Source organism: Sminthopsis crassicaudata, chromosome 1 (assembly GCF_048593235.1).
Source record: "Sminthopsis crassicaudata isolate SCR6 chromosome 1, ASM4859323v1, whole genome shotgun sequence".
In the NCBI taxonomy this organism is placed as follows: Eukaryota; Metazoa; Chordata; class Mammalia; order Dasyuromorphia; family Dasyuridae; genus Sminthopsis; species Sminthopsis crassicaudata.
In genome coordinates, this window is record NC_133617.1 from 24,924,490 (window position 1) to 24,949,092 (window position 24,603).

Below are 24,603 nucleotides of genomic sequence, written 5' to 3' on the forward strand. Positions count from 1 at the left end.
CTGAGGACGTTTATGGGCCCATTGGGTTATGGCAAATGGGCTGAGGGGCAGAGACAGAGTGTGAGCTTTTGTTTTTACTCTAGTCCGGCCCTCCCACAGTCTGAGGGACAGGGAACTGGCCCCCTATTTAAAAAGTTTGAGGACCACTGGTCTAATCCCTCCATTTTACAGATGAGAGAAATTGAGCCTCAGGAAGGTTTGATAACTTTAATCCTACTCACACAACTAGTAAAGCTAAAATTTGAACTGAAATAGTATAGTAATTATTGCCCAGGGTAGACTGGTCCTGCAGTCAGAAAGACCGGAATTCAAATACAGATTGTTCACTTATTCGCTAGTGTAAGACTTTGGGGAAGCTACTTAATTTTGATCTGCCTCAGTTTACTCACCTGTAAAATGAGGATAACATTAGCAGCTTGTTATAAAGTTCATATGAGATATTTGTAAAGTATTTTGCAAACATTAATGAATTGTATAAATGTCGTAGTTTGTTTAAATGTAGTTGTTTATTTATTATTATTATTATTATTGTTATTGTTATTGTTATTACTATTATACTACAAGGTTATCTTGAGAAGAGTACCTGGTAAACCTTAAAAGCCCAGTGGGAAAGGGACCTGGGATCATTTCCCTGAGAGGAACATCACCAGCTACAACATCCAAGCTTCTCTTGAGTGAATCTTTTCTCAGCATGAGAAAAACAAGTGAGAGCCTGGGTCCCAGCCAAGTGCTCAAAATCTCTTTCTAAGCGGCTTTGCGAATATAGAGCCAGCCAGACATCCTGGCCCTGCTCTTCCAGTTCTGGGGCCTGGCTTTCTCTTAAGCAAGAAATTCCCAGTTGTCCTCCAGCTCTGAGATGAACAGAACCGGCTTGTCCACTTAGCCCTGGGGGTGGGGCGGGGCAACCTTTGATCTGCTGCTCCCTTCCTAGAGACTTACTCGACCCATATGTTCAGCAGGACCCAACTCACGTCTCTGAGCTTTGTGCTTGGAGCCAGAAGGTGGCAGTTCCATCTGGTTCTCCACCTGGTTGACCCAGAATTTCCCCTGCCATTGTGGCCCTGGAATAAGTGACACTGTTTTCCAGGATTCAAGCTTTGGGGCTCGGTTTGACTAACCCACCTTCTATAAAGGGACCACCAGTACCAGTGAGACACCAGTAAGAAGGTGTCTAGGTCTTATTGTTCACATCGGCTGGAAAATATACAGTATTCTCAAATTTCTGAAAAGGCCATTAGAACAGAGAATGTTAGAACTGAGAAGGGCCCTAGAACACAGAATATTAAAGCTGGGAGGTACCTTAGAACAGGGAATGTCAGAGATGGAAGAGGTCCTAGAACAGGTAATGGCAGAGCTAGGAGTGGTTTTAGAGCACATAATGGCAGAACTGGGAGGGGTCTTAGAACAGAGAAAGCCAAAAATGGAAGGGAGGCCTTAGAATTCAGAATGTCAGTTAAAAAGGGCTTTTAAGTATAAAAAGTTAGAACTTAAGGATTCAGGAAATTGTGGTGCATGCATGTGAAAGGAACACTATTGTTCAATAATGCAGTTTCAGAAAAACTTGGGAAGATTTTAATAAAGTGAAGTGAGCAGAATTAAGAGAACCTAGAACACAGTACTAGCAATATTAAAAGACGAATCAATTGTAAAATAATAAGACAATAATCCAGGATAATTCCAAAGGACTCGTGATGAAAACTGTTATCCATCTCCAGAGAGTGAACTGATGAACTCTGAATGCAGATTGAAATATATTTTTAAAAACTTTTCTTTATTTTTATTGTTTTGTTCGTTTTTCCCTTTGTAACATGGCTAATACGAGAATCTGTTTTGCATGATCTCACATGTATAATTGAAATAAAAGTGCTTGCCTTTTCAAGGAAATTGGAACTCAAAATTTTAAAAAGTGAGTATTAATATATTGGATTACTTGCCATCTAGGATAGAGGGGAAGGGGGAGAAATTGGAACACAAGGTTTTGCAAAGATTAATGTTCAAAAATTTTCCATGCATATGTTTTGAAAATAAAAAGCTTTAGTTTAAAAAAAAAAAAAAGATTGTTAAATGTTTTTCATGTAATTGGTAAAAAATAAATAAATAAAATGATAATTTTTAAAATAAACTAAAAAAAAGCAAAGAATTTAGGGATTGAGAATATAAAAATGGCAAGCTGGAAAGGAGGAGAAGGTGAGGGCCGTCCAGTAAGGAAGAATCCCCCCACCTCCCAAGGCAGCCTACCAATTTTCAGAATTCTCCATTGGTTAGGAGGTTTTTTCTGACACTGAGCTACTACTCTTTACTCCTACATCTACCTTCTGGGTCAATCAGAACAAGGCTAATCCTTTTTCCAGGTGACAGCCTCCCAAAAGCTTAAATCACTATCTTCACCTGAGTCTTCTGTACTCCCAGCCAGTTCCTTTATCCATCCATGAGACATGGATCCCTCACTGATGTGAGTTGAGGTTCCTTTAAGAACCACCCCCCCACCCCCCACCCCCTGTGGCTGACCTTTGATTTACAAATCCTGGTCAGTGTGTTTTCCCCATCCCCCACCGGATCTGAGCTACCTTGAGTTTTCCCAACCCCCATGTCTGACCTTTGATTTACAAATCTTGGTCATTGGGCCTGTCCCAGCCCCCACTGAATCTGAGCCAACTTGGGACATCACCCACAAGCCCCTTTAGGTATAAAAGAGCCAAACTGGAGCTCTCTCTTTGCAGGAGCCCTTCCCCCCAAACATGGTATCCTTCCGGCCATGTAAAGGTTCCTGCCCACCCAGCAGCCACCTCTGGCCCTGGAGTCTTTCTGCCTTTAACTTTACTTCCAAATCCCAATAATAAACCTTTTTATCAACCTAGGTTTTCAGGCCTGTAAATTCCTTTTACAGGGGACTCTGCACCACCCTGAGACTATCTTTGCGCCGACCCAAAAAGGGGGTTCCTCTTCCCTAACTCTCACCACCACCATCTTGGTTGGACCTCTCTGGGTCCTCTCCACTTTAAGCCTTGGTATCCAGAACTGAACACCACAGGCCAGTTGTGGTCTGGTCAGGAGAGAGTGTAGCTCAACTATCACCTTCTGGTATTACTGGACACTGTCTCTAAACACAGAACAACACCATGGTAGTTTGAGGGGTTACCACATTCTGCTGATTAATACTAAGCTGGTAGAACACTGAAGCCCCCAGTTCTACATCACCAAGCCAAGTCAACCAACCTCACTCATCTTTACTATCTTTGGCAACAAAGTCACCTCAGATCCCCTCTTCAGAAAGCAAACATCTTTGTCGGTTCTCTTCTTGCTACTAATCTTCCCACCAAATATCCCCCTATAATGTCCCCACCAAGATCTCCATCTCCCTACAGACCAGTTAGTTTTTAAATAGAAGAGGAAGGAGATGTTTCAAAGAGAAACCCGATTGGACGGGCAGCAGCTTTCCCTTGTGTCTAATGGCAATATCCTCTTGATCCAATGGGAATTCTTCTCTGTCACTAAATAAGTTAGAACTGGAAGAGTTCTTTCTCTATGATCTACGAGGTTCTCCCCATTGCCAGGATTCACCACTCCTGGCAGCCAAATGAATTAGTGCCAGCTTGAGCTGGATAAAGACAGAGAGAAAGTTCAAAGCTAAGGAAATGGTAGCTCTGCTGTCCCTCAAATGTGAGGATTAGACCCTCAATTTCACTGCTCTCACAAATTCCCAAGAGAGAAAAATCCCCCTCCCCCAACTCAGAGTAAATCACTTTTTCTTCTGCAATTTACAATCTTAAGAGACTCGACTAGTCTCTCACGGGAGATAAAGCAGCTTGTCCAGGTTCCATAGTGTGGGTCAGAGACTTGGGACTTGAATCCAATCAAAGGACAGCTCTCCATCCACTACGCTGTGCTACAACTCATATACTTAAATGAGACCTCTATAATGAATTTAGCAAATCTCAAAGAGGTTAATTTGACGATACAAGCTATCATTATTATGGTTGTTATGATGATGACTTTATCCTGGTCATACCACATGTTGACTGTTGCTTATTCCTGGACGCTACATTTTTTATTAAAGCTTTTTATTTTCAAAACATATGCATAGCTAATTTTCAACATTCTCTTGCAAAACCTTATGCTCCAAATTTTCTCCCTTCCTTCCCCCCAGCTCCTCCCCTAGACAACAGGTAATCCAATATATGTTAAACATAAGCCATTCTTCTATACATATTCCCACCATTGTCGTGATGCATAAGAAAAATCAGATCAAAAAGGGAAAAAAAAAGAGGAAGAAAACAAGATACAAGCAAACAATAATAGAAAGAGTGGAAATACTATGTTGTGATCCACACTCAGTTCCCATAGTTCTCTCTCTGGGTGAGATGGCTCTCTTCAGCACAAATCTGTTGGAACTGGCTTGAATCACCTCACTGTTGAAAAGAGTCATGGTCATCAGAATTAATCATTTATAATCTGGCTATTGACATGTACAATGATCTCCTGGTTCTTCTCACTTCCCTCAGTATCAGTTCCTGTCAGTCTCTCCAGGCCTTTCTGAAATCCTCCTGCTGGTCATTTCTTACAGAACAATAATATTCCATAACATTCCTTTACCATAACTTAGCCATTCTCCAACTGATGGGCTCTGGGTGTTACATTTTAAGAATGATGCTAGGGGCAGCTAGGGGGCGCAGTGGATAGAGCACCAGCCTTGAATTCAGGAGGACCCAAGTTCAAATCCGATCTCAGACACTTAACACTTCCTAGCTGTGTGACCCTGGGCAAGTCACTTAACCCCAGCCTCAAAAAAAAAAAAAAAAAAAAAAAAGAATGATGCTGATAAACTAGAGAATGCCAGAGAAGGACAATCAGAATGATGAAGAACTTCAAGTTCATGGCATAGAAGGTTCCGTAGAAGGAAGTAGGGATTCTAGCTTGAAGAAGAGAGACTTGGAGAACATCTCATTGTATTCAAGTTTTTGAACTACATGGAAGAAGGATAGATGACTTCTTCTTAGCCTTGGAGACTAGAAAAAAGAATATTGAGTAGATATGGAAAAAAAGCAAATTGGGATGCACTTTCAGGAAAATACTTTTAACAAGGATAGCTATCCCAAAGTGCAATGGGACAGCAGAGCACCAGTCCTGAAGTCAGGAGGACCTGAGTTCAAATGCAGATTCATACATTTACCTTATATGATCATAGCCAAATTACTTAATCTTGTTTGCCTCAGTTTCCTCATCTGTCAGATGAGCTGGAGAAGAAAATGACAAACTTTTTCAATCTCTTTGCCAAGAAAACCCCCAAAGAGCTCATGAAGAATCAAACACAGTTGAAAAAGTATTGAAAACTACAAAATGACCAGTTGTGTGCATGGTTTAATGGAGAATTCTTTTACAGGTACAATGTGGACCAGGAGGTCTTGAGGTCCCTTCTAGGTTTGAAATTGTGGAATTCTGGGATTCCTTCCATTAAACCTCCCTTTCTCACCAGGAAATTGGCTGATTCCTGATGGTGGCCACCATTTTGGTTCCAGAACCTCCATGAGTTAGCAAGCACCAGACTCCACCTCCTTCTTGCCTTTTGCATTCCCATCTTCCTTTGCTTAAAGAGAGGACCATATGTGGGCCCCGGGAATTTTTCCCAGGCTCTGTGATCTCCAGAATGAAGTGCCTTGGGGAGGGGAAGACAAAGGGGGAGGGAGCTGGCGGGGGAGAGCAATGGAATTTGTTATCTGCCCTATCTGCTCTTTGCTCCCCAGGTTGGGAGGGGGGAAGGGAAGGGGGGAAGGCTCCCAAGTCTGCTCCCAGTGTCCGGAATGTGGAGAATGAGCCAGAGCAATGGTGTGTGGGGAGGGAACATTCCAGCGATGTTTGGAAGTTGGAAATCCACCGTGGAGGAGGTTCAAGCCAGGAAATGCTGCCTCGAAAAAAAGAGACATTGGGGCACATATTCGGGAGATGCTGCCCTCCCCTGGGCCTCCTCCCCTGCCAGCCTCCTGGCTCTAAGGACCCCTTGGCTCTTTTCTCTAGTAGCTTCTATTATGGAAGGCTGGGGGTGGGAGGGAAGGAGAAAAAGGAGTAAGGGTGGGTCAGGTTAGATAGCAGAGAGGTCAGACAGGGTTAAGCAGGTCAGGGCACATTTCTGTCTTCCTCAGTTCCTGAAAGCTCAGGATTATGGCTTAGAATTGTGCTATTTAATCAGCTGTTAGCAATTTAACCATTACGTCCCAGTGAGAAAATCTGAGACATTTCCTAAAAGAGAGGGAGGGGGGAGACTAAGATGGAAGGAATGTAAAGAAACTGGAAGAAGAAGGACCAAAAATCCACATCATTTCAAGTAAATTATTAGCAATTTGTCCTTCACTTAAAATGAAGCGCCCGTTGGGAGACTGAATGAAGCCCAGGATCCCATGGGATTGCTGGTAAAACGTGCACTTGGACGAGTGTTTAGAGGGGATGTCCAGGCCAGAAGAGCCTGGATGGATGCAAAGTCTCTGACACTTCCTAATTAAGAGATTCTGCTCAAGGGGCAGCTACTTGATGAAGTGGATAGAGCACCAACCCTGAAGTCAAGAGGACTTGAGACCCTGGGCAAGTCACTTAATGAGAGAGACAGAGATAGAGACAGAGACAGAGAGACAGAGACAGAGGGAGAGAGACTGAGAGACAGAGAGAGAGGTGAGACAGAGGAGACAGAGAGGGAGAGAGAGAGAGAGAGAGAGAGAGATTGAGAGACAGAAAGAGAAGACAAAGACAGAGAGAGAGAGACACAGAGAGAGAGATAGACAGACAGACAGACAGAGGAGACAGAGATAGAGAGACAGAGATACAGAGAGGGAGGGAAAGAGAGACTGAGACACAGAGACAGAGAGACAGACAGAGAAGACACAGACAGAGAGAGAGAGAGAGAGAGAGAGAGAGAGAGAGAGAGAGAGAGAGAGAGAGAGAGAGAGATCCTGTTCAAGTCAGAGAATCCTAAATCTAAAGCTGGAAGTGACCTTAAGGATCATCTCTCCTGCCATCTTATTTAGCAGATGTGGAAACTAAGCCCTGACTATATATATAGGGATTTATCCAAGATCACACAAGTAAACATCAGAAGCAGAATTGGAAAGGAGTCCAGATTCAGTGCTCTTTTCCTATTCCACGTATTTCAAGCCTCAGTTTCCTCCCCCGTTCTATGGGGGATAAACAGAGCTGAGATTTGCAAAGCTTATTTCTAGGATCTCATTTGATCTCTCTCCGTGAGGTTCTCATGAGGCATCCACTTTAAAAGCTCTTTGCAAACCTGAAAGTCTTTTGGAGTGTTAATCCCCGTTATTACGGTTGACTTAATGTGGTGAACATGATATGGGAAGGTAGATGGGACAATGGATAGAGCCCCAGACCTGGAGTCAGGAAGATGAGTTCAAATTCAGCTAGCTGTGTTTACCTCACTTTTCTTATCTATAAAATGATCTGAAAAAAGAAATGGCAAATGAGTATTTCTGCCTAAAAAAAAAAAAAATCAGACCTGATTGAAATGACAAAATACAGAGAGCAATCGCTGCCAGAACTGAGGCCACGGGAACAAGGAAAGGGTGAGTGGGGGCAGGGCCAGAGTGGGCCCAAGGCCCCCAGTGCTCCAAGCTGCTGCTCAGCACTGAGCCCACAAGTCTTGGCACTGGGGAGATTCTCCATGTCACTGATATTGGTTCTCAAAGGCAAACATTCTCACCGTGTCTTCTGCCGGTAAATTATTTCAGCAAGGCAGTTCCATGAGATAATTGGCTCAGAGGCTGTGAGTGCTTGGAAATGAAACTGTTCCATGAGAGCTTTTAGCAAATAAATTTTCACACATTTTAAAAGAAAAACATATGCTAACCTAGCCTTTCCCAGAGCCCCTCAGATTGCCTTTGAACCACTCCCCCTTCAAGTGGGTTGGCTCTCTGGCCAACTGCACCCCCCAACCTCACTCTGGCTCCGAAAGGCAATGGGCCAAATGGAAAATGCAGCTGGAGCTTTCCCTTAAGGGAGACAAGGAAAAAATATGACCATTAGTGACATGTTTGGAACTGAGGATGGATTGATCCTCCTTCTGCCCTTGTTTAGGGCACTTAGGTGTCAGCGAACAGAGAACCAGACAGGAGTCAGGAAGACCTGAATTCAAATATGATCTGAGACCCTAAATGGGTGACACTGGGCAAGTCATTTATTCTGTTTGCCTCAGTTTCCTCATCTGTAAAATGAGCTAGGGAAGGAAATGACAAACCACGTCTCTGCCAAGAAGTTCCTAAATGGGGTCACTGTCAGACTAAAAAACAACTGAGCGATAAGTGACCTTGTTGAACTGGAAACTGGGTGGATGCCCATCAACTGGGGGATGGCTGGACAAGTTATGGTATGTGAATGTAATGGAATATGCGTGTTCTATAAGAGATGAGCAGGCTGTTCAGAAAAGCCTAAAACTGATGATGAACGAAGTGAGCAGAACCAAGAGAACACTGTGCAGGGCAACCACAAGATCATGTTGGACCTGGGTCTTCTCAACAATATTTGTTTGTTATTTCCCTCTTCAACTCATTTGACAAATGGGGAAACTGAGGCAAACAGGGTAAAGAGACTTGCCCAGGATCACACAGCTAATAAATGTCTGAGACTGGATTTGAATTCAAGGAGATGAGAATTGCTGATTCTGTTTCTCACTCTCCCATCCTACAGAGAGTCATTCATGGCAATATTTGAAGGATTGTAAACATGCTTCATATGAGCCTTTGATGATCCTACCCTGTGGTGTGATGAGGAGAGCTGGAGTTAAAGCAATCCTTAAAAATACATAAAACATAAAAGCAGAATTTATGGCAACAGCTAAAATGGATGTTAAAAGGAACCATCTAGATAGACTCAGTTTTAAAAATTAGAGTTTACATTATGGAAAGTGGGACTCCAAGGTGGGACAGCTGGGGGATATCTCCCCCCCCCAAAAAAAAAAAAAAAAAAAAAAAAAAAAAAACCACTGATTCTGCTAATTGCTCGAGACTGTGCCCCATTGGATGAGCCTCTTACCCTCTGTGGGCCTGAACTGTGAAATGAAAGGGTTGGGGTAGAAAGGGAGCTAATAACCTGCATTCCACAGACTCACCAGGAGATCCCTGGATAAATAAAAATTACATCTCTGTTTTTACTAACCTTTAATAGTATTTGTTTTATTTTACGCATTAAAATTATTACTCTGAAAAGGGGCCCATAAACTTCATCTGCCAGCCAAAGAGGTCTAGTCCCCCAAAAGGTTACAAACCCCTGAACTTGATGATTTCTCAGCTCCTTCTCAGCCCTGACATTCCCTGTTCTAAGGCCCTTCCCAAATATTAAATAATAATAATATATTCCCAATAATAAAATATATTCTAAGCTACCTCCCAGCCCTGACATCCCTTATTCTAAAGCTACTCCAATCACTGATATTTTATGTTCTAAGCTCCCTCCCAACCCCATCATTCCCTGTTCTAAGGCCCCTCTCACCTCTGACATTTTATGCTCTAAGCTACTTCCTAGCCCTGACATCCCCTGTTATAAGGCTCCTTCCAGCTCTGATATCCCCTGTTCTAAGCATCTCCCTAAGACCAGTTCGGAGCCTTCTCCCAATCTCATTCTATTACCTGTATGTATGTATTATGTGTAGGGACCCAGAAAGCAGCAAAGGAAAGGAAACAGTAGTCTAAATGTGAGTCATATGTATACTGTAAAAGTACGTGGCACAGGGACATCTGCAGTTGGGATCTGATCAGGGAATATTTTATCACTTAAGTCCAATGGGTGGAATCACAGCGTGTGGCCAGTGGCCAGAGAGAGGAGCCTCCAGTGGCCTAAACACACACCTGGAGTCACAGGATCCTAAGAGCTTGGAGTCGGGCCTTTCAGGTCTCGTGGTCCCCCTAAGGAAGTGGGAGACCCAAAGATGATCAGCAATTTGCCTCTGGTCCCCCACTGATGAAGTGTCAGAGACAGGACTCTGTGTGTCTCTGTTTTTCTGACTGTCTCTTCTCTGTCTCTGTGCATCTGTGTTTCTCTGTGTTGTTTCATCTGTGTATTTCTTTCCCTATCCATCCACTCCATTGAACTTAAAACTTTTTTGGCTATAATTGTATTTCCCTTTCGTTGGTTTCCTTTGTAATCCTAATGCGTTTTATTTTATGCATTTAAAAATGTGTTTCTTAGACATGTCCATCGGTCTCACCAGACCACCAACAAAAGGCTTAAGAACACCAGGTGTAGACAGATTTACCTATCCTACCATGCGGGCACAGATACGTGTGTATGCTGGGAATGTACATTCAATTGATCAATAAACATTTATTGAGCAACTCCAATGTCCCAGACGCTTTGCTAAGTGCTAAGGATATAAAAAAGATAAATGACAATCCTGCTCTCAAGAAGCCCACAGTCTGGTGGAGGAGCTCGTATGAATATTTATAGATACACACACACACACAAATATATATATATATATATATATATATATATATATATATATATATATATACACACAAATACATGCACACATATACACTACATGGTGTACATGCACATGTGTGCCTCTATATGCATATGCGTTTGTGCAAGTGTATGTGGCATGTATGTATGGGACATAAGGTTTATTGTATACCACTGCAGACATGTATACACAAAGACATATCTAGACATACACATATACACAGGTATGCATATATATATATATATATATATATATATATGTGTGTGTGTGTGTGTGTGTGTGTGTGTGTGCATAAATTTACACTCATACACTTACATGTACACATATATACCCATATATAGACTCATACACATACATATACACCTATATATATATATACATACACATATATATGTATAGATAGATACTCATCCATTTATATACACATACATATGCATACACATACATATGCATATACACAAACACATCCACATGCACAGTCATATACTCATATGTGTGCATATACGGATACATGGATACATACTTATACACTTACATATACACTCACACACATGCATACATATGCATATACACAAACACATCCATATGCATAGACATATACTCATACATGTACTTATACACCCACATATACAGACACATACATGGATATATACTCATATACTTACATATACTCCTATAGAAAGGGAGAGATATATGCATAGACATAGACATATTCATATACTTACACATATATATTCATATACTTACACACCAAATATACACATATACATACATATATATGTATAGATATATACTCACACACTTACATACACACATACATATGCATGTACACAAATACTTCCATGTGCACAGCCATATACACATGTGTGCATGCATACATACATGGATATATACTCTTACATATACACTTACACACATGTACATATAGATATATACACAAACATACATATATACACAAATACATCCATATGCATAGACATGTACTCATGCATGTACATATACACCCACATATACAGACACATACATGGATATATACTCATACACTTACATATACTCATATATATATATATATAATCTCTCTCTCTCTCTCTATATATATATATATATATATATATAGAGAGAGAGAGAGAGAGAGAGAGAGAGAGAGAGATATTCATATACTTACATACATACCAAATACAAATATACATACACATATATATGTATAGATATATACTCATACACTTACATACACACATATAATCATATGTATGCATATACACATACATGGATATATACTCATACACTTACACACATACATATATACATACATATACATATGGATGTGTTTGCATGTATGCATATGTATGTATAAGTGTATATGTGAGTATATGAGTATATATCCATGTATGTGTATATGCACACATATGATTATATGTGTGTATGTAAGTGTATGAGTATATATCTATACATATATATGTGTGTGTATATTTGTATAGACACAAACATATTCATATACTTACGTACACACCAAATATACACATATACATACATATATGTGTATAGATAAATACTCATACACTTACATACACACATATGCATATACACAAATACATATGTATGCACAGTCATATACTCATACACGTACATCTACACCTACATATACAGACACATACATGGATATATACTCATACACTTACATATACTCCTATAGAGAGGGAGAGATATACGCATAGACATAGACATATTCATATACTTACATACACACCAAATATACACATATATATATGTATAGATATATACTCACACACTTACATACACACATACATATGCATGTACACAAATACATCCATATGCACAGCCATATACACATGTGTGTGCATGCATACATACAAGGATATATACTCTTGCATATAGATACTTACACACATGCACACACACATATATATACATACATACATACACATATACACAAACACATCTGTATGCACAGCCATATACTCATACACGTACATATGCACCAACCTATACACGTGCACATACATGTATATATACTCATACACTTACATATACACCTATATATATGCATACATATACATACATGTGCACACATGCATATGCATAGCCATATACTCATACATGTACATATATGCATAGATATATGTTTGCATGTATACATATACACATAAACAGGCAGGCATACATACATACATCCACACATATAAATACATGTACTTATGCCTGTACATTTACTATACTATGCTAACCCAGAGACCCTAGTGCAAACAACATAGCCAGATGCCCTGTGACCTTCTTCACTTCTCCATCTTGAGGCACAGAGATGACTGTCCCTTTCCCCCCCTTTCTCCATGCTTTCCTGACAGAATTCTCTCCCAAGTCTAGCAAGGGAAGTTAAAAGAAACGTGGTCCAGGTCCGATTTCGTCCCCAACACGTTCATCATCCTCTCTGCGCTCTCCAGCGATCTCCCTGGACCTTTACCTCGGCTTGTGTGGCTCCCATTCGGGCCCACGTGACGGCACATTCCTTGTGCTAATGAGCCTGCAGTCTGTTTGGCCATATGGGGAAGGTAGGGTGTCGTAAAGGAAAGCTGCAGGCAAACTTCTCCCCCCCCCTCCCCGATCGAGCACTCCGAGGCGAAGCATCACACTTGTGGCAGAGGGAAACAAATTGCCAGCCCCCAGCCAGATGGGCTGCTGCAGCTAGCTCTGCTGACAGCCCTGGGTAGCCACACAACTCAGATACCTCTCAGCTCCTTTCACGGCAATCATTAAAGCTAAGGACAGACAAGGCCAATTAAGCCGCCTCTGACCAGGCCCAAGTTAGCTTGGGCTTCTTTGGAACGTAAGTGGGCCGCAGGGTTCCAGAGTGATCAAAACAGCACGGGTGGAGGGAGAGGTGCTGGGGAAGGAACAGGGGGAGCATCCTCAGCCAACGGAACAGTAAAGATCAATACAATACTATTGACCGATTAGGCATCACCCACTTAAGGTCAACGGCTAATTAGTAGCACCTGTCAGGAATCGACAAATGACCAGAGTGCCTCTGATGCTGCTTCTGTTGCCCATCATGATGGCTGCTTTATTAAACTGATGGCCTCTGTCTTTATTAGGAACTGTTAGGAATAAGCACTGAATTTGGTTTCATTGAGATAGATGGATGGAAAGATGGATGGAAGGATGGATGGGTGGATGGATGGATGGATGGGTGGATGGATGGATGGATGGGAACATAGATGACAAAGATGAATAGACAATTATATACTATGTAGGTAGATACATAGAGACAGAGATAGACACAGCAAAAGATAAAGATGAAAGAGATGATAAATGATAGCTACATACACATTCAAAGGCAGGTATATAAAACATTCATCGAGATAAATGGAGAGAGATAGTAAGAGATAATGGATCATAGAGATGGGGAGATGATAGATAAGAGAAAGGAAAGAGAAAGGAAGGTGAAAGAAGAGGAGAGAAGAGAAGAGAACAAAAGAGAGGAGAAAAGAGAAAAGAAAGGGGGCAGCTAGGTGGTGCAGTGGATAGAGCACCAGCCCTGAATTCAGGAGGACCCGAGTTCAAATCTGGTCTCAGACACTACAGCTGTGTGACCCCGGGCAAGTCACTTAACCCCAGCCCTCAAAAAAAAAAAAAAAAAAAAAAAAGAGAGAGAGAGAGAAAAGAAAAGGGAAGGGAAGAAGAGAGAAAAGAAGTGGAAAGAAGAGAGGAGAGGAGAAGGGAGGAAAGGAGAGGAAGGGAGGAGAAGAAGGGAGAGCAGGAGAGAAAAAAGGAGAGGAGAAGTGGGGAGTGCAGAGAAAATGAGGAGAGATAGGAGAGGAAGACAGATGGGGTGAAAGAGAAAAAGGAAAGACAGAGACATACAGAGAGGAGAGACAGAGATTGAGAGAGAGTGCATTTATTAAGTGCTTATTATGTACCAAACACTAGGCTATATAGATAACTCCTGGATGAGGAAGCTGCATTTATGCAGGTACAGATTAGCCCCTGCTTCATACCTTATAGTCTTAATTCCCTGGGGTCACACAGTTCAGATGGTCTTCCTGGCTCTGAGGTCAGTTCTCTCTCCATCCATCCAAGCTTTTTCACATTAAAATGTTTATGGTTACTTTTCTTCTAAAAAATTAATCTGCTTTCAAACACACACACACACACACACACACACACACACACACACACACCTTTTTCCTTATTCTGAGCTTTTAAGTAGAACAGAGTTAGAACAGAAGCTTCCTGAGAACTCCACTCCAATCATAATTCAGATCTTTGAAGCCCTTTCCTGGCAATCACTGTGGAGCAGGTAGAACAAGTGCTTTTATTATAGTCATTTAATAGATGAAGAAACTGAGACTGAGTTTGTGACCCGCCCAGGTCCAATAACACCCAGGCTGGGAGCAGAGGCAGCAGTCCCCAAAGGTGGAGACCCAAGACGTTACCTTGGAAGCTGGTTTTATGCACAAGAAAATCTCACATCCAGAGATAGAAAGTGAGTTGCCCCAAATCACAGGTTGTGTTCTACTTGACAGTCTCCATATTTGCCTCGAAAAACATGGGGAAGTCAGGGGAACTTTAGGGAGGAGACTAACTGCTACAGCTGGATGTAAATTGGGGTTTCCAGTTCTGGCCTCTGACACATACTTGTGGGGTGACCCAGACAAGTCACTTAACGCCTTGGTGCTCCCCAGGCAATTCTCTAGTCAGAGGCGATAAATAAACTGCAGAAACTTTAGACAATAATAAGCATTTATTAAGCACCTACTATGCGTCAGGTGCCACGCTAAGGAGTGGGAATGCAAAGAAATATAAATAACACTCCCTGCCCACAGTTATCTAATAGAGGAAAGGACACAAGAACGGCCATGTTCAAACAAGGTATAAACGGGTTAGATAGGAGACATCAACAGAGGGAAGGCGATAGCACTGAGGGGGCTTGGGAGAAGATGTCAACCTGCTTTGATTCAGGGAATTTTCTTACCTTAAACATTCCTATATTTCCTTTCTGGATACCCATTCCAGTTCTCTTTCCACTTCAGGCATAAAATAAATATTTATTGAATTGATCTAGAACTGCTATTTGTTAGTCATGTGACCTTAAACAAGTCACTTTCCCTGGGTGTCAGTTTACTCAAGTACAAAAATGAGGCTCTTGCACCCATTGGTTTCCAAGATCCTTCCCAGGTCAGAATCTTTGAGCCCTTCCATCGTGCTTCCGCTGCTCACACTCCAACCATGGCTCCACATAATCCTCCAGTGATGAAGCACTTTCTAATTATCACAGTATCATTTTCATTAGTTATAATAAAACCTTACACTCATATGTCATCCCCCTCCTTCTAAGTGCTCTCTATCTCCTGCTTAATGAATAGTGTTGGAGTCGACATAATGAAGTATCTTCTCTGCTTGGATTTCTGGACCAAATGGGGAAAATGGGTTTTTCCTGACCGTTGGTGGAGGAGGGGAGAGAAGTAAGTCAGGAGTCATGTGGGGATAATTCACCCTGGTTTCACTTCTGTTTTTCTCCAGGCTGCCATTAATGAGAATGCCCCCACGCCATTGACCCTGCCCCCCATCCCAAAGAGACACCCTGTGTGGCAAGAGAAAGGACATTGGTTCTCAAGTTAGAGGAGCCGGGTTCAAATCTCCCTCTGGTGCTTACTATCATTTTACAGAGCAAGAAAGATTATTTATCCAGGGTCACACAGGTCACCAATGGTGGGACTAGAAGCAAGGTGCCAAGCCCAGTGCTCTTTCCCCTGTATTACACTGCTTTTCCTAGATGAAAAGAGAAAGAGAGAGACAGAGAAAGAGACTGAGACAGAGAGAGACAGAGAAGACACAGAGAAAGAGACAGAGAGATAGAGACAAAGATACAGGCAAAGAGAAACAGAGAGATGATGAGGGACAGAGAAAGAGACAGAGACAGGGACAGAGAGACAGAGAAGGAGGAAGGAGGGAGGCAGGGAGAGGGAGAGAGAAGAGAAAAAGAGAAAGAGAGCAGAGAGACAGAAATAGAAAGACAAAGAGAGAAGAGATAGAGAGAGAGAGGGAAAAACAAAGACAGGGACAAAGAGACAGAAAGAGGAGGAGAGGGGGAAGGAAGAAAGGAGGGAGGGAGAGGGAGATAGAAGAGAGAAAAGAGAGAGAAAAAGAAAGAGAGAGAAGAGAGACAGAGAGAGAGACAGCGAAAAAGAAAGACAGAGAGAGACAGTGACACAGAGAGAGAGGGGGAGAAGGAAAGGGAGAGACAGACAGACAGACAGAGACAGAGAGAGAGAAAGAGAGAGAGAGGGAGAGGGAGAAAGAGACAGACAGACAGACAGACAGACCGAGAGACAGAGAGAGAGAGCCCAGCAAGGGAATGACACTTCAGGGAAACCTGACAGATGTGTATCATTTCTAGACTCCTTCCAGAGTGCTAGAAACAGATTTTCACATTACAGGAGCTGCAGGATACTCGGAGCCCCATGCCAAAAGTGGCACTCTCCCCACTGGGACCCCAGCACGCTTTCTGGGGGGAAATGGTCCAGCTGGAGATGCTATCTTGCCCATGGGGGTCCACGCTGGTAGTTCTGACCGCTTGTGTTCATGGTGGATCCCACAGCACTTTTCATGGGAGTTGGGTTGTTCCACCCACTCTGCATGCTGGCCCAGGTCCAATTCAGGTAATTACTTTCTGCCTCTCTGAATTCCCCCTGCCGTCTGGGTTGGATACAGTACTTTTCCCCCTTAGTTTCATAGCCAGAAAATGCAATATAATGATGCTGTGTCCTACTTAACAGCTGCCATGCTTGCCTCCAGAAACCCGGGCACTCAGGGGGAGGAGAGGGAGGAGAATGGAATTCTGGTGGACACCAGCATTCCCAGCAGACAAGGCCATGGCCGGGCCACATCCCTGCCCATGGCCAGGACTTTCCCATGACCTATGAGGGCCTCTGCTTGTTGGAGATAGAGATTGGCCTGGGAAGGAAGAGGTGAACAAGGTGAAGGGCAGCACACCCAGCAAAGACTCCAGCAGAACCACAAGAAGATACCCATATCCCCATACTCCATTTCTACCCATCGTTTAAAATACAATTTTGAAGGTGTTGAGTTGTTCACAAATGGGGGATGTTCTGCTTTTAGATCGTGACTTGAGAGCTGCAAAGGACCTTAGAGGATACTTTACAAATGAGGAAACTGAGGCATCAGAAGGAAAGTAACACTTAAGATCTTAAGACCTGAGGGGTAGCTTCCAGGTCATCTAGTCTAACTGTCTAGAGAAAGTTTTACTAGAAATTGAGTCCCAAGTCAACTTACCTCTCTGGGCCTCTCGAGGGGATGGTCTCTGAAGTCCCTCTAAAGGACCTCTAGGTGTCTTGCCCAAGATCAGTGAGGGGCAGAGGCATATTTTGAAGCTGGTCCTGCAGACTCCAAAGTCGCTGCTCTTCCCATGATTCTCGGCCAAGTATAATTCAAGAATTAGAGGGCGATGTATAGACCCCCAGTCAATAAAGGGCCAGTCTTTGGGTCAAGGATGCTTGGATTCAAGACTTATCTTTGATACAAACTAGCAAATAAGCATGAGTGGTCACTTCCTGAGTAAGCCTTGAGTAAGTGACCACCTCAAAGTGACCTGGGTAACGCCTACAAGGCACCCGTCACATGGTACATTTCTGGGCCAATTCCACCATTGTTTCCCTAGGCCCACTCTTCTATTCAGCCAGACTGACCTTCTAGCAGTCCCTCACACCTACCCTTCCATCTCTGGAAATCATGAGGAGAGCACTGACATCAAGGGTGACATCTTTGCTCTCTTCCTCCACCCCCAACTCCAAGAACCCCTAGCTTCTTTCAGAGTTCAGTTCCAACATCATCTGCTCCAGGGAGGTCTTTCCAATCCTTCCATTCTTCCTACTAAGGATCCACACACACACACACACCTTACTGTATATATTTAGTTATACTTAAATATAAATGTATATTATGTATTTATTTATACTTATTATGTATTTCTAAACATTTCTCTTCTCCCACTAGAATGTAACCTCCTTTAGAGCCACAGACCTAGACATTTAGAGCTGGAAGCATCCGAGCCTAATTTTACAGATGAGGAAACTGAGGTACCAAAAGATGATGTGATTCACATATAATCTGGATCAGATTGCTTGCTATCTTGGCGGGAGGGAGGTAAGGGAGAAAAGTTTGGAACACAAAGTCTGACAAAAATGAATGCTGAAAACTCTCTTTACATGTGTTTGGAAAAATACAATACTATTGAGAAAAAAATCAAATGAAAAAATAATAAAGAAAAGAAAAAAGATGAAGTCACATAGAATGAAATATCAAGGATAGGTATGATTTGAACCCATGACCTAGTACAATACCTGGAACATAGGACCGGTTTCAAAAATGCTTACTGACTGATGGGTTGCTTGAATTCGAGAGATCCATCCATGCCGGGAGTTTTCCTGCTAGCATTTCCCAGACAAATGAAATATATATATAAAATATAATTTTTTTATATAAATATAATTCAAAAGTATCTGAATCTGGGAGCAGCAAACAAGCTTGGGGTAGACTTGCCTTCCAAAGAAGATTTTAAAATCAATAACTTGTTTCAAGCTGTGGGCTTGGGCAGTTGGTGTGGATGGCTTGGGCAGGGCCAGGACTCCGTCTCTACCGGGCCTTCCTCAGTTTAGGAAGGAAAAGGTGAAGCTCGGTCCCAGCAACCCAGGGCCCCCCTCCCCAGAGCTCTGGCTTCCTTTCTCCTTTTCACAGAAGTGAAAGGTGCTGGGCCCCAAACCTGCTTCTGCACTGCCTGGGGCCCCCATCACTGATCCACTGCCTGCTGCCAAGGCTCCCAGTACAGTCTGCTTGTGGTTGATGACTCAAAAGGGAAGAGATTCTAAAATAAACAGTCTGACAGTCACAGGCAGGAGCCCCCGCTGTCTGGGTGACAGCCCTCCAGGCTCAGAATCAGGAAATATGGAATCTAGAACAGGCTCCCAAAGCGACCTCCTCTGCCTCTTGGGCCAGGAGGGGACTCTCCTAGGGAACGAGCAACAGCCCATGAACCCAGGGTTAAGTCAGTTTGAGTTTGCTGTACATCTAGCAGAGCTGGGAGGGCCCTTAGAAAATGAAATGGCACAACTGGGAGGGATCTCAGAATAGGGGATGTCAGAACTGGGAGGAAACTTAGAATACAGTGTTAGACTGAGAGGGCCCTTGGAACATGAAATGTCAGAAGCAGTAAGAATCATCCAACAGGGAATATGAGAATTGGGAGGAAGCTTAGAACACAGAATGTCAGAGGATCTTGGAACAGAGAATCCGGGAGGCATCCTAGAACAGGATGTGAGAGAATGTGGGAGCTGGGGCAGAGAATGGGAGAACTGGGAGGAATCCTAGAACAGGGAATGGGAGAGCTGGAAGGGATCCTAGAACAGGGAATGGGAGTGCTGGGAGGGATCCTAGAACAGGGGATGGGAGAGCTGGAAGGGATCCTAGAACAGGGGATGGGAGAGCTGGGAGGGATCCTAGAACAGGGGATGGGAGAGCTGGGAGGGATCCTAGAACAGGGGATGCCAGAGCTGGGAGGGATCCTAGAACAGGGGATGGGAGAGCTGGGAGGGATCCTAGAACAGGGGATGGGAGAGCTGGGAGGGATCCTAGAACAGGGGATGTCAGGGCTGAGAGGGATCCTAGAACAGGGGATGTCAGGGCTGAGAGGGATCCTAGAACAGGGGATGTCAGGGCTGAGAGGGATCCTAGAACAGGGGATGTCAGGGCTGAGAGGGATCCTAGAACAGGGGATGGGAGAGCTGGGAGGGATCCTAGAACAGGGGATGGGAGAGCTGGGAGGGATCCTAGAACAGGGGATGTCAGGGCTGAGAGGGATCCTAGAACAGGGGATGTCAGGGCTGAGAGGGATCCTAGAACAGGGGATGTCGGAGCTGGGAAGAGTCTCCCCCAAGGACACATTTGAGCTCTGCTGGGTCTCAGAGACCATCGGGCCCCGCCCCCTCATTTACGGACAAGAGCCCTTGAGCCTCTCCACGTCGGTGGCGGAGGGAGCTCGCTCTCGCGGAGCCTCAAGGACACTTTACTTGGCCCGTGGCCCGGCCCCAGAAAGCGGGGCGTCGGCGCGCGCCCGGGCCGCCGAGCCCCGGGGTCCGCAGGTGCTCGTGGCCGCCGCGGTGGCTGGGGCGGAGCCGGGGCCTCCGGCTTCTCGGGCGCTCGGCGTGTGGGCTCCGGAAGCGCCGGCCTCCCGGCCCCGCCCCGAGGGCCGCCGGGGTGAGAGAAAGCTCGCCGCCGCCTTCCCGAGAGGCAGGTGCGCGCCCCGCCGCTGCGGCGGCCTCCGGGGGTTCTGGGCGAGAGGCCTCAGTTTCCTTATCTGCTGCGCGAGGACGCCGATGCTATCTGGCCCCCGCGGCTGCTCCTCAGGATCTGGCAACGGCGGCTCCGGGGCTGCTCTGAATGTGGTCCCCGGGACTCTCAGACCATCAACGAAAACAAACATATAAAGGAAGGATAAAATCTTACGCAAACTTTTAACGTTTAATGAGATAGAACGAGTGATTCAGTAACAACAAAGGACGAAGTTCGGTTAAAAACAAAGGACAAACTTCGGTTACTTTGAATCTCTTTTATTCCTGACTTTGTTATCTCTCCTTTCTTTCCATCTTGTCTAGCTGTTCTATTCTTCTTCCTTCCTTTGTTCTTCCTTCCTTGGTTTCTTCTTTCCTTCTTATTCTCCTTTTCTTTTCTTCTTTCTCCCTCTCTTCCTTCTTCTCCCTCTCCCTCTCCTTCTTCCTCCCTCCTTCCTCCCCCTTCTCCTCCTTTCTCCTCCTCCTCCTCCTCCCCTCCTCCCTGTCCTCCTCCCCCTCCCCCTCCTTCTTTTCCTCCTCCTCCTCTTCCTCTCTTCCTCCCCTCCCCTCCTTCCTTTTTCCTCCTTCTTCCCCCTCCTCCCCTCTTCCTCCTCTTTTTTTTCCTCCTCTTCCCCCCCTTCTTTTTCCTTCTTCTCCCCCTCCTCCTCTTTTTCCTCCTCTTCCCCCCCCTCTTTTTCCTTCTTCACCCCTCTCCTCCTCTTTTCTCCTCCTCCTCCCTTCTCCTCCCTCTCATTCTCCTCTCCTCCTTCTCTTCCTCCTCCTTTTCTCTCTCTTTTGTCTGCCTTCTATCTCTTTCTCAGGGCATATGGGGTGTTCAAGAGATAAACCTTCTGATTAGAGAGTTTGCCAAGCTTCTTTCAGAGCTGCTTATCCATTTTTGGCATCTACCTGATTCACCCAATTCTCGCTTGTGGCTCCAAGAAACTACAGTACACGCAGTAGCCACAATAGCTAAAATTATCTTGGCAGAAGGGCTAAACCAGGTTGGAGGTAATCGACCCGCCTCAAACTGGTCAGGGAGATAAGGACTCGTTTACTCCAAGTATGTAAAGACTTCCCTCCAAGCAATGGGCAGATGAGAACAATTTGTTCCAAAGCCATGAAGGCAACTAAAACAGGTCATGGGGAATGCAGAGAGCTTAGTCAGGCAGCAAAAACACCAAGGCCATCCACCCAGTCCTGGGTCCTTAGAGAAGGAGTAAGGAAGAAAGGAGGGAGGGAGGGAAGAAGGAAGGAAAGAAAGAAGGAAGGGAAGGAGGGAGGGAGGGAAGAAGGAAGGGAAGGAGGAAGGGATGGAGGAAGGAAGGAAGGAAGGAAGGAAGGAAGGAAGGAAGGAAGGAAGGAAGGAAGGAAGGAAGGAAGGAAGGAAGGAAGGAAGGAAGGAAGGAAGGAAGGAAGGAAGGAAGGAAGGAAGGAAGGAAGGAAGGAAGGGAGGCAGGGAGAAGGGAAGGAGGGAGGCAGGGAGAAGGGAAGGAGGGAGGCAGGGAAGGAGAGGAGGAAAGAAAAAAGAGAAGAATCTTTGAGTCAGGAAGATTGGGGTCATTAAAAAGTCAGACATAAATCATTATAATTTCCTTCATGTTCTAAAGGCCATAAACATTAGCTGTTAGGGATGCCTCATGGATCCCTTCAACACCACCTCTTCTTCGGGATGGCAGGTAGGGTGGTTCATATGGTGTGAGATGTGGAGATATTTCTGAAGAAATTGAAGAGGTTTTCTCATGGGTACTTCCAGAGTTCTATTAAGAATGGATACAAGACAACATCTATTTCCTGAAAAAGATTTTTTCAGTAGAATTTACTCCGTCCAGAAGTAAGTCCACTTCTGACAGTTCTTACATTTCTGAACATCTTTTCTTGTGACTGAAGAACTCCAATTCTCTATTGATGTCAGAACCATGAAATCCAGATTTGGAGGTAGAAAGTAATGGTTAGTTCGTTAAGAAGTTTAATAGGGATGCTCGCTTTGCATCTTTCCTTAGGAGGCAGCCTTAGTCAGGAAAAACTAAGTTCAAATTCCAAGAGAGCTGTTTAGTAACTGTGTGACCTTGAGGAAATCACTTAACCTCCCAACTTCAGTTTCTTCTTCTGTAAAATACCTCAAAAGACTGTGGTGAAATTCAAATGCAATAATGTGTACAAAACATTATATATATTTTATGTTGTTATTATAATTATTAATGAAACCTACACATGTGCATATAAATGTTCTATTTGAGGAGTTAAAACTGCTCCAGTAGTTCTGGAAAATAATTCAGATTTGTGCAAAGAAAATTAGTAAATTATGCCTATCATTTTACCCAGAGATCCCACCAATAGGCATAAACTTCAAGGAGTTCAAAGACAGGAAGAGCCCACATATTCTAAAATATTTACAGTAGCACTTTTTGTTGTAGAACTGGATACAAAAGAGATGCTTATCTCCTTTGGAAATAGACAAAGTGTGCTACATTAATATAACGGAATTAAGATCTGAAGGCATGGTGAATAAAAAGAACACAGGGAGCTATGGGAAGATTTATGCAAATTGATGTTAGGCAGAACTGAGAAAACACTATGTCCTAGGAGCAGAGCAATGAAATTGGAAAGAATACCAATGAGAAAAAATATTTTGAAATTGAATGCTGTTTAATTATATAAACACATAGATTATATGTGTGTATATATAATCGTATATATGTGTGTACATGATATAAGCATATAAATTATGTATATATATATATATATATACAATACTATAAGTGTATATATGATATAAGCACATATATTATGTGTGTTTACATACAAGCACATACTATATGTGCATATGTGTGTTCAATACCCACATACACAGTTAGATATGTAATTGTAATGACCAACCTAGCTCCCACCCTTTTCTGAGTTGGGGGTGAAGGGATTAGCTGCACAATCCTTCATATACTATTGGACTTTATTCATATGTTAACTTTACGGAACAGTTTTTATTTTTAATATTTCTTTATCAGAGATGGATCTTTGGGGTGGGGGAGAGGAGACAGAGAATGCAATATGTGAAATATGTGAAAAGGCTATCCATAATTTTTAAAAGAAATTAAAATGACCTATCTGGCATAAAGGAGGGGGAGAGAGAGACCCAAAATGGAAACCTGTATTTCACAGAAATACAAAATCTTTGTTGTTGTTTGTCCTTCACAGAACCATGATTTCAGAGAAGTGATACTATGATATGCAAGTGAACTGGATTTCAGTGAGGGAGAGCTGTGCAAAGTCACCAGTCTCACTTTCTCCTCCAGAGCCATCTGGGTCCAGTGGCCAAATATAGATCAGGATGACTGAAGATGGCCCTCACCACCATCACCCCCCCCCAAAAAAAAAAATTAAGGTAAAAAGACAACAAAGAGAAGTTCAGACCAATTGTTCCCACAGCATGAATCCATCCTATAACAACTTTCCAAGTCATCATGCAATGTCTGCTTAAAAATTTCAGTGACCTGAAACTTCCTCCCCCCACTCCTCAGGGCAGTCCAAATATGTTCTAGCTCATTTTGAGCTAGAATCTGCCTGTCTATAACTGACACTCCTCCACCTTCATTCTGCCCGCTGGGATGAATCAGAAACCTCCTTCCTCTTTTTACATGACAGTTGAAGAATTATGATCTTATTTCTTTCTGCCCACACCCATGCTTTTTCTCTTTTGCAGAATAAAGAACCTGGGTTATTTTATTTCTCTCAGACTGAGTAGAATCATACAGTTAATAAACAGTAGGGTGATGGCATGGCTTTATG